The sequence below is a fragment of the Pholcus phalangioides genome, unplaced genomic scaffold (assembly GCF_987345545.1).
Source record: "Pholcus phalangioides strain wild (caught in Gottingen) unplaced genomic scaffold, Ppha-v1.0 ptg000043l_1, whole genome shotgun sequence".
NCBI classification, from domain to species: domain Eukaryota; kingdom Metazoa; phylum Arthropoda; class Arachnida; order Araneae; family Pholcidae; genus Pholcus; species Pholcus phalangioides.
The window spans coordinates 2,055,784-2,072,797 of NW_028301629.1; positions in this window are offsets into that span (position 1 = coordinate 2,055,784).

Here is a 17,014-nt window from a genome sequence, read left to right on the forward strand (position 1 = left end):
TCCGCATCGATTAAGTTGTTGCCCATCAGCTTTATTCGTTGTTGTGTAACATATTTTCCCCCCAAAGTTTACGGTAAAATACTTTTCATGTGTTTCTTTTTTTGCATCTACATTTTTCAATTCACATGTCTATCAAGAGAAAAAATAATTGAATGGCTAATTTTTCGATCCTATGTTTATTTACACAATATTTTTATTTCAATATGACGAAAATACATATCAAATATTAACGACGTGGTGTAGATTCCGATTGTGTATAATTGCAGGCGTTCATTAAAAAACGTTTCCCAATCTTTCTTAACCACTTGCCTAAGGTCTCTTTCACACGGAGCGGATGCGAGAGCAGTTTTTGCCGCTTTTGCCACAAATGGCGCTTTTCAGACGATGCGGAATGCGGCCAGCAACTAGAAAGTGTTTGTCCGGGTCCGAATGGCGTCCGCACATGGCAAAACTCAAGTGCGGGCTCCCATCCGCACAAAAGGTTTTGTATATTAGTTTGAATTGGGGATATTCACATGACGCGGGTCCGAGTGGTAATCGCCCGGATTATTAGCTATATTTAAAGATGATTTTGGCTGGAAATGTTTTAAATATTTGCCGTAAATACCCTTGAAAACAGCGTATGAGGGTCTCTGTTCATTCTCATAGGATGTACTCCACATATATATATATATATATATATATATATATATACGTCTATTCCTCCGTTTCTTTCTGAGATAAATGAGATACAACAACCGTAACTTCATTTTGTCCATACTTTACAATTTTGTACAGTAAAACCTCCCAACAACGGCCACTGACGGGACCGTGAAAATGTGGCCACTATTGGCAAGTGGCTGTTACTACTTCACCAAACACCAACTCTGGCCATATTGCTATTTATTATTAGGAAATAATTTTATTATTATATCCGTCGAGCCGGTGCCGAAAAGTGGCTGTTACTGAGAATTAAATATTATTTCTGAAAGAAAAAAAAACTATAAAATTTGCGATCTATATAACAAGCGTAAAAATGATAACCCGTTCTATAATTCATTACGATAATTATATAGTTGATTATATTAGAATGCATGATTACATTGATACTGTAATATTATAATGATTGATTAATCGACAGGGCTACTAGAGAAAACCAGGCGGATCTGATGCCCGAGCGCCGGAGCAGAGAGAGCACAAATTTACCCTTTAAACTACCCTTCAACATTACAAGGGGGTGAGACAAAATGCGTACTTGCCCCGGCTGACCAAGCATCTAATTGCGGTCGGTCATTTCAAAACGCGCTAGCACGTTTGCGTTTCATGTTAGACTGTGCATTCTTTGATATCAATTGTTTGTATTGACTGTGGTGTGTACTATCACTTCTTAAAGTTTTTCCCACCTTTTCTGAATCACCATGAATACTGGCAAGAGCTGCTGATATTTCGGGCCCTAGCTTCTCAGTTTGCTCCAGAAAATAGTGCAGCGTTTTTAGAGCATGTGTTTAAGCATTTTTTGACTGTTACTTTTTTCTAATATTAGAAAAAAGTAACAGTAGCTTCTGGACAAAACTTCTAGAGCATCTTATGCTGTATTTCTGTTACCCGAGTCGGCCATACATACAGCAATAATTTCTGTATCAGTGAAGGTGCTGCATTTTGCTAGTGAACTTATCCATATCCACAAAATCAGGAAATGAAATTTCTAGCTTCAAGTGATTTTTAGTAATGCTCAATGTTTTGAAATTTCATTTCAACCTTGTTCTGAGAATTGTTCAAATTCAGGTGAACCACCAGATCTGATCCATCATCAATGAGATGACTGATTCCAAGCCCGCAGCTTTCTTGAAATAATTTTAAATAATCTACGGAGAAACCCTTGTAGACCTACTGGAAGGGCAGGCATGTCCCTTGAGGTCAAAAGTGTATGTTGAATGTGTTTCTGTATATGCTTGTATATATGTTTGTGTGTTATAATAAAAAAAAAAAAAAATTTAAATTGTCTGTTGGCTGAGTTTTTCCCATTACGAACCCAAACAAGCCATCCACATGGCATCCACCCCATGTCAATCATAGTATCCACCTATGATTGACAAGATCCGTGAACACATGGTCTGTAATATGAATAATCCTTTCCCATCAGTTTCTTTCACCTCCAGAGAAAAGCAAGATTTGCACTAAAGAGAAGGAATTTCCGTGTTTTACTTTTACTATCATTCGGCTTTGCCTTCGAGATGAAGAGTTTTTGAAAATTACTTTGGGACAAAGAGGTGAAAATACATTGATTCAGTACAGTAAATGCTAGGAATTTTTCATTTTTCGAGATATAGAGTTCATCGAGAAATGGCGTTTTCGAGACAGAGAGGTTTGACTGCAAAGTATGACTACGCTGCCATTCATTAACTTTGCTGGTGATTAATTACTTGGAATTTCATTCGGGAAGGTATGTCACAAAACTCGCATGGAAACAGAATATAATTGAAATTTTTTCTCCGTTAAGAAATAAATGTTCACTTATATGAGGAAAAGGCTCTTATTTTAACCGTTTGCTTCGAAGATTTAACTCGACTAATATCTTATAAAAAATGAAAATAATCTCTCGCTATCATAAGTGAATCATAATTTGACATGAATGATGAAAATAGTATTATTTATGTAGTTGATTGACGTTTGTGTATGTAACCATTAATGGAGACAATAATGAATGTCAACGACGTGAACCTGAAAATATCAAAATTCTTTATGTGAACTTAGAATATTATAAATAGGAAACATTGTGAATAATATCCATATTTTGAATTTTTCGAACTCCATTTTCACATCAATCAATAAAAAATATCTGAGAAAATTTTTCCGTAATATTGTAACGGGAATTTTTTTTTGTAATAGTGCGGAAATAATATTTCATCGTTTGGGAATTCCCTGTGAATCGTGACGAATGCTTTTATTTTATATACGTATATATTTTCCTCCAGAGAGGTATCATGTCACACACGCTTTTCCTTCGACGAAGCAGATACAAGATGCGGAAGAATCATCACAAATAAAAATTATTCATGTAGATACGATCTTCAAGAATTTTTTAAGGGATACCATTTATTATTCCTGTATCATTTATCTCTGTTATTTATCAGAATGCTTCAAGAATGTATTTTTGAATCGGAAGATATGTCCAGTGAACCTGGATGTAATGCATGGAATGCAGTCAAAAAAATGACTTGTATAAAGGAAATTAAGGCTTCCTAATGGGCACATTTTCGAGGATTTGCTAATAATCCTCGTGAACTCGAATGCGTCCAATCGCATTTGGAATCACAAGTGAATCGAAAAGATAATTTCAACATTTATAGTTTCTTCAACACTCTGCAGTTCTATGTAGGACTCAAGAATCCATCAATACATTCAATGATTCAGCTTCCGATATCTTTATATACTTATGGAGATTATTTTTACGCTGTTCTCTCTCTCTCTCTCTCTCCTGAATAACAATATTCAAATTTACCTTTTAAAGATTAGCCTGAGATTATCCGTTCGATGGAGTTAAACAAGTTCAGAATATGTGTACCTACAGTAAATTTCATCGCATTTTTTCCCAAATGTCTTTTATACTGTATCGAAAAAGAAGTACTTATATTCAATGGTAGTAAAAAAATGATTCACCTGTTTATCTACTTTTTTGTTCTTCGGTGAAATGAAAAGATCAATTTCCTGAGACTACAAGTCAAACAAAAACTTGCACTTACCTTCAATTTCCCCTTTTTTTCCTGAAATTTTATATTTCCCGAAAATATGGGTTGCGCACGTGGATAGGAATGAAAGGCTTCTGCTAAAGGTTGTCCGAAAATTGATTCCACAAACGCGGAAGAAATTGCGGTCGTTGAGATATTTTTTTTATTATTATTATTTTCTGCTCTTAAACTTTGGATTTTCGATTACATACAAGAGAGAGAATAAGAAAAAACGCTCTTTTATTATGTTTGAGATTTGAATAACCAGAGGAAAGTATTAAAATTAAATTTCGTTTTGTGTCTTTTCCTAGAATTTCATGCATGCTCTGGATTTAATGTTTTATTCTTTGTCTGAAAGAAATCAATGTTTTCAGTACCGAGGGAGGGGCAGTTTCTCGTTTAGAATGAGAGAGAGGAGCGCAATATGGTGGGATTTTTGGGCTGGGCATGGGGGAAATACCTGATGCTGCTCTGGTCTGGTCGCCCTCCCTCTTAGGCCGAACACATAGTCACGCTGCCAAGAGGTGGGGAGTGCACAATAGAGACGAGCGATGAAAACAATTGTATTGTTTTGTTCTACACCGTACATACTCGAGCAGCGAGACAAAGAAGAGAAAGAGGCCGCTCAACGATGTGCGCGACAAGGACAATCCGGTTTGTTTTTACCGCGAGGTGAGGATTTTAGCAGCCTTAATGGCAAAACCGATTTTCTGTTCGAAGTGGCGCAAAACTGCGTTAAGAAGACAACCGCACAGGGTGGCTATAACGCAAACGTTGACGCTGCACTTTCCACAAAGGTGGTGGTTAAGTCAGCCTGACGTCTCCAAGATCTCTAACTGGGGAAAGGGATGGAAAGGTGACCAGCAGTCGTGCCACAACTACACTGAGATGAAGGAGGGGCTGCGCGAAACGATCGGATCCCGTAAAAACGGAAAGCATGACGTTAAGCGTTAAAAGGCGGAGAATGGCCCGCGCTTTGGAAATGAATCTTGTGGTGACACGGTTACGCACCAGATTAATCCCCCCCCCCCCCCTCCGGTTCGTAGAATCACTTGATAAAGTTCTTGTACTTCCCTCATCCCCCCCATCCCCACCTCGACTTCCAAAATGTGGGTCGTGGCTGGTTTCTTTCTTTATGAGAAAATTTAATCGCATTTGAATCACAATCGACTCTCACTAGTGTGGTTCGTGCTGCCATCTGCTTTCTAGGATAGCAACTACTACCTCAAATTCTCAGATGGCTAGGCTTCTCTTTTCTTTTTTCAAGTTACAGCAAGTGTAGTAGTAGTTAGTAAAGAAATACAGTTGACGCTCGTTATAACGGACCCCCCATCCCATCGTTCCATGGTAAACGGGCGTTATATAAATAAGGAATATAGTCAATTCCCGTTTTAACGAAAACTTTTGTAATCCCCAAAATAAGTTTACGTAGAAACGAATTAACATAATGTGGAATTTGTAACGGAATTTCAATACTACGAAGTGATTTCTTCGATCACTTAAAAGTTCGTTTCTTAACGGGATTCGGCTGTACAAATAATTTCGATACCACTGCTACGGAACCGCACATGCGCATCTCAACCCCACAAAGTCGCGTTCAATAATCCAATCATCCAACAGTTTTCTCCGATCAGAATTAAAAAAAGAAAATCAATCTTCAAGCGCACATGCGCGTGATCACAATGCGTATCGTAAACGGTTATTACGTTATTAGTATACACGTATGTTCATTTTTCGAGTGATGCACACTTACTGGAGACCATAGAGACCCATCTTCAACCCGTTACTCCCGAGCACCATGGTGCTCCCTATAACATCCAGAGTGCTCGTGTCCGATTTTATGCTCGCGAGCACTTGGTCAAAGTTAAAATTAAAAACCTTGTACAAATTGCATTTAAGGATGTTCATGTGTCGAACTTCCCTTAAGGGGGGGCTCTTCTTTTGATGATGGATACAGGTAGTGCTCGCGACTAGAATAAGGTTGAAGACCTTTGCCATAGGTCAGAGATAATATTACCCACAATTCCACATCGCGTGTGCGATAAACCATCGACTCAGTTGTGATAATGTAAATATATGTAAACAAATCACAAAAAAATGTGCCCGTAAAGCGAGTCGTCACTCGTTAACCGAAGTTCCTCTGTATACTGATAAAGATTCACAGACTGTTTTTTTCACTTTCAATCTATATATATATATAATTGATTTTCTGTCTATTATGCTATACAATACGCAAAACAGGACCAGGATTGAACGATAGGCTACTATAAAAGTTTTTCTAGAGCGGGGCAAAAAAACTTTCGGGTAAGAATGGTTTCTGAGCCCCAACAATCACTTTCAGAATGTTTACTTTCGTTACCGTGGTTCTCTAACCATTGCGTTTCAGACATGCATATGCTTTTACAATGGTTTGTCGCGTTTTCAATCCTCCCAGCAATTGAAGAAAACCCGGGTAGCACTGGGTAACATATATTCATAAAGGTCATTATGAGGCATTTCACATTCCTCGAACACCGCATATAGATTTGATTTTCCAGCTCTTTCATATGATTTCGGAAGAGCAGGGCATGACATAGACCACCACGAAACACGAATTATTTATTACAAAAAACTATCCTCTTTAAAACTATCGTTACGCATATATATATATATATATATATATATATATATATATAAATGCCGTACCTTGAATTTTCGAATTTATTTTTCAGTATGGCGTGTGAATTTCGATCAATATCTTAAGATTGCCGAATAAAAAATTACTTGTCAGCGAAATACGGGACACGAAGGCTATGTACAGTGTGTAATTCGTGTAAGTTAGAGGAGAAAGTGAAATCTTCCACGAGAGAAGATGTTCCTGAATACCCCACTGTGTGCACAACCATTAGTGTCAATAAACCCGTTCGGGTTTGAGACCGTTCTCGTAAGTACGTAAGCGAATACCGTTCCCTGATTTCAATTGCGGTGTGTTGTGTTTTTTTAAGTATAAATAAAGTATAACCCAGGCAAAGTTTACGCAAAGTAGTCATACACGAGATGCTGGAAGTTAATTCATTTATTTACACTGTAGTTAATTGAATTTATGCCAATTATATTTTCCATATCATCATCCTTATCAAAAAATATTAATACATACCCCCATTCAAAAATACTTAACAAAATCTTCTGGTTCCCAAAACAATTAAGCTCTTGGCCCTGAACATTATATGACCCATGATTTTCCATTACACCTCAGTTCGCCCCCAAAACAATTAATTACAAGTACCTACACTATATCACATATGGGAGAGAGAATATAATCCATGCATCACTCACCAAGTTGCAGAGAGACCCTTCTCCAGTCTTTAGCCCCTTAGCAGCATTGCGTCTCGAGCCTCGATTACCCGAGCTTCACACACTACGGTCCTGATTATACTTTCTGGCTTCACTCCTCATGTTTGCTTCTCTTCTCGAGCTTCTTTTTCTCTCACTCCCCGTATCCAGATTTTCTCATCCATTTAAGATTTCATTTCGGACGTCCCAGTCCCTTGGAAAACTCCACCCATTTAATTTGATTTGATATTTTACCCCTCATCTCTAAGTTGCTATTCGTTTCTTGAAGGTTTATTCATAAAATTGGCCATTGCCTATCCATCCCTAATTTCTTTGTCCAAGCGACTCTCCCTTCAGGACCCCGAGAACCCCAACGGGCATGGCCTAACCTTTAACATACATTGAAGCTTCCCATGACTAACACTCGGCATTTTAGATCCTGTGTTATAAGGGGGTCCCCTAAATAAAGGGATTCTACTTCTACTTAAATGGCCGTCATCTATTCTCAGTCTTGAACCTTGTCTATTCATTCGTTGGCCCCCTTCATTTTCTACGATTCCCCCTCAAGAAACATGTCTACCATCCCTAGACAACCATTCTTATTTACGTTCCTATTATTCAATTATTTGTTTGCTGTATTATAGTATACTAGCTATACCCGGCGTTGCCCGGGTTTTTTTCAATGAGGCTTTTTTGGATCACGTGATACCTCCCTCTTTCTTTGAGGGACATGCAAACCGTGTCCAAGTTCACCAATATGGCGACTTCCTACGCGACTCATTAAAAAAACAAATCTAGATTTAAAGAAACGTAAAAAAATAAATAAATATCTTTTTTCTTTCTTTTTTTAAAGGGTGCTAGGTATTTCGATCCCCCCCCCCCCCTTTGAACTTCAAATTATCTATCTCTGCCTGTTTCTGCTTCAAAAAATGCTTAATTAAAGCTGTGGAATTTCTTCGATGTACTTTTTACGGGCGCATAATTAATTTTAAAACAACCTAAACTATATGAATTTATGCAGTTGAATATCAAAAGACAATTCGCGGAAACATTAATTTTCATGCTTGAGAAGATGTAAATAAAAAGTTGAAATCAATGTTATTGCATGAATGTCCAACTCAAAAGTAGGTCCGGGGCTAATTACTTCGTATTTAATCGTATATCTATCTATAAGCGAACTCAATATTTCAAAAATCGAGTATTCAATACAATTTTTAAAATTATTGATGTGGCGGAAACCACAATAAATTTCCGCATTTCTACAGTAAAATCGGCAATTTAACACTGATTTCTATGGGGGATCATCCTTTGCCTTACCCTCAAAGTGATGCTGATGATGGTGTCTATTCAAAAAGCTCTCATAACTGGGAGGATTGAATAAAGTGGCAAACCATTATAAAAGCATAAATATTATCCATATACTGACAGCGTTGAAGAAATGACAAACCGTTGTAAAGGCATAAAACACGTCTTAAACGCATTGCTGGGGAACCACGGCAACCGAAGTAAACGTTCGGAAAATGATTGTTGAGGCCGAGAAAGCATTGTTGCCCGACAGTTTTCTGCCCATTTGAGGCACTTGCCCTGCTCTGACGAAATTTTAAAGTAGCCTATCGTTCAAGTCCCATTTGGTATATATGCAAAATTTGGCGACGATCGATCTAAAATTGTAGATTTGTATTGAGAACATACACACACACACACACACAGACACACAGACAGAAAATCAATTTTATATATATAGATAGACTAGCTGATACCCAGCGACGTTGCCCGCCCCGTAAAAAATTTATATACGTATAGCTTATTAATTATTTCTTAATCTATGCAAAAATTGCCACGTTTTCAAGACAAATAAATTCAATTGGTCGAATGGTCGACGCGTTTCGGCTCTCCATTGAAGAGCCGAAACGCGTCGACCATTCGACCAATTGAATTTATTTGTGTTGAAAACGTGTGCAATTTTTGTATAAATTAAAACCAGGCAAAGTTTCTCATTTTTGTGATAATATTTCTTAATCAAAAAAATTTCTGCATCAAGTAAGAAAAAATTACTTTTATTTTTAAATATTTTAATTAAAATCTTCAGGCAATCGCTTGTGGATACACAATATTTTTTGTTTTTCCATCTGGTGTGTAGATGTACAAATTTTTGGGATTACCAACACGCGAACAGGTGACGAAAAGGTGTCCGTGTGAAAAACAGGGCTCAAGTAGGTTGATACCTGCCATTACTAACAACTGGCCTTGCACTTTGTTGATCGTCTTGGCAAAAGCTAAACGAATCGGGAACTGTAATCGCTTGAAAGTGAATGACATTTCTTCAGTGATAATTGGGATACGTTGAATGAAGACGTCTTCTCCTTTTTCACATTCAGTTAGAATCGTTGCTTCAATGATGCAGTTGTGCAATTTCTTCACGCAGAGTCTGGTGCCATCACAGAGTCTCGGTGTCTCCAAATTTCTTAAAAGCATTATAGGTGCTCCGACTTTGAGGGTCAAGTTGTATGGTGGCACAACCGGAATATCCAAAGAGTTCAGAAATTATGCAGGATATAGAACTAAATGTCTGTGCCGTGTCTGTGACAGTGTCAACCGATTTGTAAGATGTGGAGTCTCCCGGAATAATTTTTAGGATTTTTCCGTTGATCTTGTTCACACTGTCATTTTTCGGTGCCAGAATCGCTCTCTCACAAAGCCACTCATGGTTTCGGTGATTTTGTTCAATGTTTGGGAAGACTTTGTCTGCAAGTTCTTGAACTGAGTTTAACAACTTTCAAAATCCATCTGGGAACGTAATCGGTCCAGTGGGTCCTATTGGGTCTACTGGTTGGTCAACTGATGCGAAATTGATACTGATGCGAAAATGATAGCAGTGCTGAGTCATTTTGCAGTTAAACTCGCATGTTGGTGGATAATGATAATTTTTTAACTTCGTGCCAGAGTGCTGGTGATTTGAGGCAAGCATTGAGTTCATCAGTTGGCGTTGAACATTTTTATTCCCAGTTTTGTCAGTGACGTCATACGTCCAGCTTGTGCAGCGAATATTATTCAAACAACTTTTAAGCATTTTTTAAATTAAAACTATACCTATAGGATGGGCGGTTGATGAGATAAAGGCCGCATTACAGGATACCTGTATATAGGCTAGCAGAAATACCCGGTGCTCTTCCCGGGTTTTCTTCAATTACTGGGAGGATTGGAAAAGTGACAAACCGTTATAAAGGAATAAACTGTTTTAATAACAGAATTAAAGGTGTGACAAACCATTGTAAAGGCATATATTCCCGTCTGAAACGCATTGTTGGAAACCACGGTAACCAAAGTAAACGTTCGTGCCCCCCCCCCCCCCTATCGATAACGTCGAGTTTTCTTGGATATGGAACGTTCAAATTTTTGCCATTTCCCTCATATTACTACAAGTTTGGAAAATTCATCTTCAGCTCTTATCGGCACTTTTTCCTTTTTCTTTCTCATGTCAAGAAACGAAAATGGTGATAATTTGTGACTATCAATCGCATGAAAACATTTACAGATGGCGCCTTTTCCTTTGATGAGATATTTCAAAGCCACAAAGATCCATTGCATTTCACTAAACGCCGACCACGAAAGAATAAGACGTGTTTCATCGAGTGCGGGGAGTTTTTCCTACTCCCCAGCGCGACCCAACCCGCAAGGGTAAAAGGCTTATATCCCGGGAGGGACAGAGCCTGGGTCGTGTCTGGTCTGTCGGGAGTTTTTCCTCCCTTTTTTCCAGGGCCCCAACCAAGGATCCTTCACCATATCCGCATACATTTAGTCTTCTGCTCAAAGAATAAACTGAAAACTGCGTGTCTTTTTCTTTTGTTGGTGACTACAGTAAAGAATGAAAATTCAAGAAAGTTTTGGGGGGGGGGGGGAAACGGAAGTCAGGATGGCCAAAATCACGTAAAAATACGGGAATGTCCCGGAAATATGCGGCCACATGGTCACCCCATTCATATTGAATCAGTACTTCGTAATGTTTGGGAAAGAAGAAGAAAAAAGCTGCATAAGAGAGAGAGAGAGAGAGAGAAAACCTAAGAAAAGGAGTTCTGATGATATTCATCGAAATTCATCGTTTAAAGAGGTTTTTCCATTCTTACAACGTTCTGTAATGTCAGTTGTTTTTGAAAAAATAAAAAAACGTTATAAGCGGGATCCACTGTATTTCACTAAACGCCGGCCCCGAAAGAATAAGACTGTTTCATCTCGAGTGGGGGTGTTTCTTCTTCCCATTTTTCCAGGGCCCCAACCAAGGACCCTTGAGCCTTGACCGTATCCGCATATATTTAGTGAAGGTCACGGACTGGATTTATCTTGGGCTTCCGCTGTGTTGCAGATTTTTCAATGATACAGGGACAACTACACTTGAATATTAACAAATGCTTTGTTATCTCTTACACCCGTAGGAAAAATCCTATTAATTACTCTTATTATATTGGAACTGATATTTTACGGAGAAGATATTCTGCTACTGACTTGAGTGTAATTTACACCTCTGATTTTACCTTTCGTGATCATACTAACGACATTTGTGGTAATAATAATATAATAATAATAATAATAAATAACCAAAGATTTCACCAATTTGGATACAATGATTATTCTTTTCAATTCTATAATGCGATCAAAACTTGAATATCCATCTGTTGTTTGGAATCCTCATTACAATAATGCTATTGATGATATTGAAATTATACAAAATGCGATATTTGTATTTTAAGAAATCTAGAGCATATGACATTACAATTTCGACAACTTTTCTCCGACAAATTTTTTTTTTAATTGCCAGTCTCCAAAAGAGAAGAAATTTTATTCTTTTGAAATTTTTCTGGAGGTTAGTTAATGGTGATATCGATTGTCCTTTTCTGTTATCTAAAATAGGATTCTTGGTCACACGGTACAACACAAGGTGAAATAAATTATTGCATATAGCTCACTTTAAGACATTGAGTGGTCTGTTTTGTGCTATAAACAGATTTTGTATAATAGTTTACCTGACGAATTTGATGCATTTGCAACACCTATTGGTAAATTCAAAGAACTTCTTCTCTCCGATTGATCGGCGGTTATTTTTTTACTTTAAATGATGATTTCTTGTATTTGACTGTTAAAATATTTCCTTGCTGCAATTTGATTGTTTTCTGTAACGTGGTATTTAAATAAATAAATAAACAAGAAAACAATGAAATTCATCCAAGGGCCCCATTCCCAAAATGAAATCTGTCAACTTCCACATGGGGCCCCGACCTGGAGGCATGCCGGACATCCCCCCCCCCTCCATGAGGGCCACAAAAAATTTTCACTTGTATTCATTTTACCACCAAACAAAATCCAGGGCCCCCGACAAGTGGCCCATTTTCCATGTTTTTAGGAGAGGTCCAGACTGGATTTATCGGGTTTCCGCTGTAGAAAATTTTTCAATGGTAAGGCGACAAGAAAACAATAAGATTCATCTAGGGCCCCTCAAAATGAAACCCGTCAATTTCCCCCCACTCGCTACATACACATAACTTGGTCCCGATGGGTCGAACGGTTCCCGATATATTCAGGCGTTAAATGAAAACTTGACCCAAAATCGTTACCGATTTCCGTTGCATTGAAATGGGCCCCTTTCCGCGATTTTTTATGATAGAGTAGATAAAGGGTATTTTTATATTTCGATATTTCAATTTTTTTTTCACCGAAACATTATATTTCTTTTTCATTTTTCGTCGGCTGGAAAGGGGGGGGGGGCACGAACTCTTTGACAACCCCCTTCCTCTTACACACGTCTGGGTTCACGGAAATAAACAAAAAAAAAAGTACAGAAACATAGAAAACGTCAGCGCTTCGTTACGCTCTAAAATCTGAAACATGCGATTACTGAAAGCGACCCTATTACTAAGATACATACCGCCTAACTTCATTCAGTAGTGTGTAGGCTGACCATATTTCCTCGAGAGAAATACGGGAAATCGGGATTCCAAATACGGGAAAATACGAGACATCACCAATTATCACCAAAAATGACGTCAGAACTAAACAAAGTTGCCAAATATTAGTGAAATTACGGAAAAATCACAATGGCGGGAAATGAAGCATTGCTGCAAATTATAGTGGATTAAAATGAATTCCACGAAAAAAAAACGCTCAAGAAGACAAATATGGGAGATTAATGTTCTTATTTGTAGTTGTAATTATCGTAATATAATTTATGAGTTGAAAAGTAACTGACTTCAATAAAGAATAAAAATTCAAGTAGGCTTCGTGTAAAAAACGGGAACAACCGAGACACTTTGGGCAAAAAGTCGGGACGGCCAGAAAACCAAAAAATATCGGGACTGTTCCGGGTAATACGGACGTATGGTCATCCCAGTTGCGGGTCTTACAAAAAATGAAAAGAAAAAGATTTTATTACTATTCCTAGAAGTTCTTTATCCACCGAAACACATTGCGAACACGACGTCCAAGAGAAATATAAAAAAATGGAAGCAGGAAAACATCGCAAAAAAAAGGGGGGGGGGGATCTCCCGTCACACACAGTCCTCAAAGTCGTGGATGTCATTCACCACAATATTGTAGGCGTATGTACGCAGCAACTTTAGTAGGGAATTTCCCATAACGAATCCCAGTAATTCCTTTCGGAAGCAATAAACGCACCGGGGTCTTCCACACGTGTCAAGTTTGTTTCGCTCTCCCAATATTCCAATCCCTATAACTGTCATCCACCGAAACCACACACAAATCGACCACTCGTATGGAATGCTGCGTGGGTAAACTCCCCTCGAAGGATAGTTTCTCCTATAACGTTTCTGACAACGCGGGAACGACTAACGAGACCGTTTCGTATATCATCACGAAGCACCCGTCATTATTGGGAGACATATCTGCTATCTTTCCAACTGATGTCGTATTAGCTTTAGAAGAGCACTGGAGTCACCATCCCCATGGCATCGATGACTGAGAAGTGCGGTTATCTCCGTAAGGCAAAAAAAAAAAAAAAAATGACTGTACATTTTTCTAATACTGACCAGAAAATAAACGCTGAAAGTGAGTGAAGTCGCTAATTATTACTGAAATAACCCAAATAAAAACCGAGAAGCAATTACGAATTAAAATACAATAATAAACGGGACATTTAAATAAAAAAAGTCGGGACGGGTCTAAAATCAAGAGAAAATGGGAATGTCACTGGAAATACGGGTCATATGAACGTGCTAGGTGTATATCGGGATACGACTGTATCGTGGAGTGGTGTCGGAGCCAGGGTGAACGAGGTCCCACTCGTCGTGGGGGATTCGCAAACTTGTTCGTGGTGGAAAATACATACGTATATCCTCCATGTCCCGTATTTCCCTCAGCCGTGTTTTTTCTTTATCCAAAATCGATCCTACCAGAAAAAAAAAATGCATGGAGAAATTAGTTTTATAATTTCCATGTTTAATTAGGTAACCTAAGGGGCCGTTCAAGTATTACGTCAGCAAATTTTTCGCCATTTTTGACCCCCCCCCCCCCGCTTGTCAGCAAAATTTCGTCATCAGCTCTGCCCCTCTGAATTCTAATGCATATTGGTGGGATCAGAGACCTACACAGAGGGGGGGGCATAGAGGGGCTCGTGCCCCTCCCGCGATCAAAAATGTATTCTTTTTAATGCAAAAAAATATTTCTTTAATTGAAATTTCGGAAGAAAATACCTTTATATGTTACTATAACCAATTTCTGTTAATTTCAATGTTATTTGAAGGCTATGAACTCGAAATTTATTTTTAATAAATTCATTGAGACCCACCCTCTAAGCCATATTATGATAAATCTCATAAAGGCCCTTGGCCCACGGACCAAATATGGCCCTGGGGGTTATCTGATGCGGCCTGCCCTTCTCAAACCAAATTTTGTAAAAATGAACTAAGCGGCACATTTACAGATTGCTTAAGTGTCCCGTGGTACAATTCCAGAGCATTTAAGCGGCCCGTGGCACATTTTTAGATCACTTAAATGACCCGGGACACAGACATGACCGCTGACCGCCCAGAGAGATCATCTTGGGATGGTTTGCGCTCTTTCCCAAAGTGACGGACGGTCTCGGAGAGCGACCCGGGACACAGTCCCAGAACACTTAACCAATCCGTGACACATTTAGAGATCCCTTGAGTGACATGTGACGTAGTTTTAGAGCACTTAAATGGCCCCCTGTGCGGTTCTACATCACTCAAGTTACCCGCGGCACATTCTCAGATTATTTAAGTGATCCGCGACGTATAATTACGGATCACTTGAGTGAAGAGTGGCACAGTTCCAGAGCACTTAAGTGTCCCGGACACATTTCCAGATCACTTGGATCCACGAAACATTTAGAGATCACTAAAGTGGCTCTGCAGGGAACTTATCAATTGTGGGGGGGGGGGGGATGTTACTTCAAATGCCCACAAACTATCGCGAAAGGTTTTCTCGTTTTTGGCGCACCGAGTGAAATGTCATTACAAATATTTCATATTTTGATGAAGGGTGGTTGATGACGTAAGCACTATCCAAACCCACCTTCTCATCAAAATTCAGCAAATCGGTAACGCCACTCACCCACTCAATCACTGACTCACTGGGTCACTCACTCACTCAGTAACTCAATCGCTCACTCCCTCGCATTGAACTGTTGTCGGTGAATTGCTAGTCGGTGAATTTTCCTAGCGGTGAATTGCATGGCGGTGAATTGTCGGTCGGTGAATTTTCCTAGCGGTGAATTTTCCTAGCGGTGAATTGCATGGCGGTGAATTGTTGGTCGGTGAATTTTCCTAGCGGTGAATAGCATGGCGGTGAATTGTTGGTCGGTGAATTTTCCTAGCGGTGAATTGTTGGTCGGTGAATTTTCCGGCGGTGAATTGTTGTCGGTGAATTGCTGGCGGTGAATTTTCCGGACACGCATCGACTGTCGATGTGAGAAAATAAGTGATAGCCACACTGTTAAAAGGTAAGCCTTGTAGGCGAAGGTCGCCAGGCAGCTCCCTTGAAACAATGCCGGATGAGCGGCTGGACTTTGAGAGCTGGGTGACGGCTGGCCAGGTGTCAGGCAGTTGAATGCATACAGTCGCTTTCGTGGCCCGGGGTATTTGGGGGGGGACACACACACACTCATACTTCCGGCACAACTCAATCGGTAGTAAATTGCCTATGGCGATAGACCGGAGTTGTGCTCGGTTTGAATGAATGAATGAATGTTAGAAGGTAAGGCCATGCCAAAGCCTCCTAGATACTACAAGCCTGAAACATGTTTTCGTGACGTGACATCCCGGGTCCTACCGCGTACACGCTTCGCATTTAAAACACGCTCAAATTTATTAATCTATGAGGGGAACTTCGAAAACACATTTCAAAGTGTGTGTGTGTGTGTGTGTGTGTGTGTGTGTGTGTGTGTGTGTGTGTGTGTGTGTGTGTGTGTGTGTGTGTGTGTGCACTCATTTATAAAATTTCCATAAAATAAATTTTAGTTTCCAGTTTTAAATGGTGAATTGTGAACACTTAGAAATAAATATTCAACTAAAATTCCGAAAATAAAATGTTAACATGGGATCAATGTTTTTTTTTAAATGTTAAGTTTCAAAATTAAAAAGCAATATCTCCTGAAAAATTCAAAACATTTTTTTCATGTCTACTCAAAATGCACACACACTTTTCTTTTAAATACTCCAAATTTAAAAAAAAACCTATTCAATGCAATGTTAAAATTGTATTATAGAAGCAAGTTTCTTTTAATCGAAGAGTTCTTTTATGAGGCGTCATTATTTTAAGCATGGCAAAAACTATACTCTAGTAGAAATATTAAAAATACTATTTAACCATTGATTTATTCTAAATTTTTCACACATGTTCTTGATTATATGTGCTATCCTATGCTGGTATAAAGTTTTACGTATCTTAGACACTTAATTATTTGTAAATTAAAAAAAAAAATTCATTAAAAACAGCTTGCGCGCATGATAAAATACATCAATGTAATT